This window comes from Crocodylus porosus, unplaced genomic scaffold (assembly GCF_001723895.1).
Source record: "Crocodylus porosus isolate Cpor-Errol unplaced genomic scaffold, CroPor_comp1, whole genome shotgun sequence".
NCBI lineage: Eukaryota > Metazoa > Chordata > Crocodylia > Crocodylidae > Crocodylus > Crocodylus porosus.
The window spans coordinates 64,744,614-64,748,952 of NW_017728906.1; the positions used below are offsets into that span (position 1 = coordinate 64,744,614).

At 46.8% G+C, this 4,339-nt stretch overlaps 1 long non-coding RNA gene across 1 annotated transcript in view; it reads left to right on the forward strand.

Moving 5' to 3' along the window:
* LOC109305955 overlaps positions 1 to 4,339 on the forward strand; it is a 12,482-nt gene that overhangs the window by 4,249 nt on the left and 3,894 nt on the right. The gene's annotated exons all lie outside the window — the stretch shown is intronic.

Genomic DNA, 4,339 nt, shown 5'->3' on the forward strand with positions numbered 1-4,339 from the left:
ACACTGTCTCTCACCCCGTTCTCATTAAGAAACTGGGGGACTGTGGCGCTGACACCTACACAGTCAAATGGGTTGCCAACTGGCTGGAGGGCTGCACCCAGAGAGTGGTAGTGGATGGGTCATTTTTGACCTGGAGGGATGTGGGCAGTGGGGTCCCCCTGGGCTCGGTCCTCGGGCCTGCGCTGTTCAGCATCTTCATCAGTGACTTGGACGAGGGGGTAAATAACACCCTGTTCAAATTTGCTGATGACACTAAGTTGTGGGGGGATGTGGGCATGCTAGAAGGAACGAATAGGCTACAATCGGACCTAGACAGGTTACAGGGGTGGATAGATGAGAATAGGATGGGATTCAACACTGACAAGTGCAAGGTGATGCACCTGGGGAGGAAGAACCAGCACCATACCTACAGGCTGGGGAGCTCCCTTCTTTTCAGTGCAGAGGCAGAAAAAGATCTTGGAGTCATCATTGATGCCAAGATGAACATGGGCCAGCAGTGTGCTGAGGCAGTCAGGAAGGCCAACCGCACCTTGTCTTGCATCCCCAGATGCATCTCAAGCAGGTCCAAGGAGGTGATCCTCCCCCTCTATGTGGCATTGGTCAAGCCACAGCTGGAGTACTGCATCCAGTTCTCGGTGCTGCACTTCATGAGGTATTTGGACAACATGGTTGTCCAGAGGAGAGCCACTTGCATGATCAGGGGGCAGAAGGGCAGGCCCTACGAGGAGAGGTTAAGGGACCTGAACCTATTCAGCCTCCACAAGAGAAGGCTGAGGGGGGACCTAGTAGCCTGTTACCAACTAGTCAGAGGGGACCAGCAGGCATTGGGGGAGACCCTGTTTCCCTGAGCACTACCAGGAGTGACTAGAAATAATGGTCACAAGCTGGCAGAGGGTAAATTCAGATTAGACATCAGGAGGCACTATTTCACTGTCAGGGAGGCTAGGATCTGGAACCAACTTCCAAGCAAAGTGGTGCTGGCTCCTACCCTGGGGATCTTTAACACAAGACTAGACAATCACCTTGCTGGGGTCGTTTGACCCAAGTACTCTTTCCTGCCATGGCAGGGGGTCGGACTTGATAATCTGCTCAGCTCCCTTCAGACCCTACCAACTATGAAACTATGAGTGTCATGATTGACCACAAGATGAATATGAGCCACCAATGCGATGTCATAGCTGGTAAAGTGAGCAACACGCTGGCTTGCATCCATAGATGCTTCTCAAGCAAATCCCAGGACATCATCCTCCTGCTGTACTCGGCCTTGGTGAGGCCACAGCTGGAGTACTGCATCCAATTCTGGGTTCCGCAATTCAAGAAGGATGTGGAGAAGCTTGAGAGAGTCCAGAGGAGAACCACACACGTGATCAGAGGGCAGGAGAACAGGCCTTATGATGAAAGACTGAGAGCTATGGGACTCTTCAGCCTGGAAAAGTGCAGGCTCAGGGGAGACCTGGTGGCTGCCTTTAAGTATATTAAGGGTGTACATGAGGACCTGGGGGAATGCCTGTTCACCAGAACGCCCCAAGGGACAACAAGGTCAAACAGTTACAAACTCTTCAAGACCGTTTCAGGATGGATTTAAAGAAGAACTTCACCGTCTGAGCCCCCAAGGCCTGGAACAGACTGCTTCCAGAGGTGGTGTAAGTGCCTAGTCTGGAATCCTTTGAAAGACATTTGGATGTTTATTTTGCTGGGATCCTATGACCCCAGCTGACTTCCTGCCCTTTGGGTTGGGAGCTGGACTCGATGATCTTTCAAGGTCCCTTCTAGTCCTAATGTCTATGAAATCCATGAAAACTATGAAATGAGTAGTCCAGAATCCAAATGTTACTTCAGTTTTAAGGTAGATTAACTCCATTGTTTTTAGTGGCACTTGCTAGCTTAACACTGGAGGGAATCAGCTTTTTAAAAAATTTAAAAGGGAGAGAGAGGGAGAAACATTTTTATTTCAGGTGTTAGTTTTGGTGCACTAACAGGGCACGTATTGAAAGAAAAGTCATTTCAATTAACCCAACGAGCTGTGAACATATTTTGCCATCACTTTTCTATTGTATTCTTGGTGTGGTGCTGCTTACATTATTAAAGCACACCGTAATGGAGACAATCTTTGAATTTCTGTAAAGCACCTCCACAAACAAGTTTGAATGATGAAGGTGTACTAAAATGCCCTGATTCTTATCCATAATTTAAACACCAGAAATGGAGTTGCTGTAAAACAGAGCCTTTGTTATATACAGAGGTCTAAGAGTGTAAGGTAATTAAGATAGCAATGGCCTGTAGGCAACTGGATTGTGAAGCCTGAGCCAGATGCTATACATTGGTGCCACCTTATCCTGAGAGAAAGGGGGAGAGAGAAAGAGAAAGAGGGAGGGAGATGGAGAGACCCTGTCACCAATCCAGGTCTCTGATATGCACTGCTACTTCACAGCCCTTAAAAGTACACATTTCATGGTCTATCCCAGATATTGTAGTGTGCTTAATAAGCCAGCAGAGTCTGAAACCACAGTTCCTAGGAGTCCTTCCTTTTGGGCTAGGGTTGGATTTCCCTAGATCTGTGCTAATCTCCTTACAGGAGTCCATCAAGGAAGACTGGAGGGGGAATACAGTGGGGGTGGGGGGGGAAGTATTGGTCTGTTTATCCATCTTTTTATCTCTTTACAAAATTATCAGTACTGGAGTAGGAAGACAAAGGAGGATCCAAAACCAGAGTAGGGGAGAGATTTAGTCAGCCCTATGCTTGTCTCTTTCATTTCAGTCTCTGGTTTGGTATTTTTCCAGTACAGAATTAGAAACATTATGGCTACATTAGCCATCCAACATCCATCAATCAGGAGAAATGCTGGAAGATAGTCAACCCGATCAAAATTAAGTGCATCAAAAAACTGAGTTGAGGCAAACAAGCACCACATTACTTTTGAACCGTTCATTTTAGAAAAAGTCAGGCAAATAATACAAGCTCCTACATTATCCAAGATCCTATATTAAACCTTCTTCAGAGGCCTGTAGAGAAACTTCCTAGCTGAAAGCACAGTCAGACAAAGGAACCAGGTGCCTAAGAAGCTGCGGAAACTTCTTCCCTGGAGATTTTCAAGAAAAGGCTGGAACAGACATCTTTCTCATCTGGCTTATGAGTAGTAAATCCTGCATCTGAGCAAGGGGTGAGACTACCAAACTCTTGACATGCCTCCTAACTCTATAATTTTAGTACTTTGGTTGTGGTTAGACTTTATGACCTAACTTACAGGCCAGTATGATCCCATTGTTTCCTCATGCTGCTTTGTCTGTATCTAGCTGAGGTCTCCTGTCTTATATTTATGATAAACTCTTAGGATCAGAGACCATCATTTCATTTGTACAATATGATTCCTGGTCTATGTGATTTCAGGCACTGCAGTAACACAAATAACAATGGGCACATCTACACAAGACATGTTAATGCTCATTAGCCTAAGTTAATGTGCATTATGGGCACGCATCTACACATGCGCACCCTTAATGTGTATTAACTTAGGCTAATCATGCCTCCAGCAGGCCTTATGAGGAGAGGCTGAGAGACATGGAACTCTTCAGCTTGGAAAATGTAGGCTCAGGGGTGACTTGGTGGCAGCCTATAAGTATATAAGGGATGTGCACCAGGAACTGGAAGAACATCTGTTCACCAGGGCACCACATGGGAAGACTACGTCCAAATTCTTGGAAGACCATTTTAGGTTGGACGTAAGGAAAAACTTCTTTGCTGTCTGAGTCCCCAGGGCCTGGAATAGACTCCCCCCAGAAGTGGTGCTGGCAGCTACTCTGAATTCCTTTAAGAAACACTTGGATGCCTATCTTGCTGCATCATTTGATCCCTACTGATTGCCTGCCCTTCAGGCAGGGACTGGACCCAATGATCTTGCAAGGTCCCTTCAAGCCCTAATGTCCATGAAATCTACCTATCTATCAATCAATCAATCAATCAATCTATCTATCTATCTATCTATCTTCAGCCCCATTCATCCGTTTTATCATATACAAATGTTCAGCACTTGGGCTGTGCAGGCTTTGGGTGCTGGTTTGATTTGGAGGAGATTCAGCCCAATTTGGCAGTTGAATCTCTGAATCTGAATCAAACTGGGAAACCAATAAAAAGGTCCGAATCAATCTGAAGCTCTCTGAATCAGTTTGGAAAAGATTCAGAGAGCTTTGGAGATTTGGGCAGTCCCCCCCCTCTGCCACAGGGAGCTGAACGCAGACTCTGTGCCTGTAAGTAGGAGGTGGAGGGGAGGGGCTGGAGGAGGGAGGAGGGGACCATAGGGGGACCCCTGCCAGGCCCTATCCCCTGCCTGCTCCCCCAGCC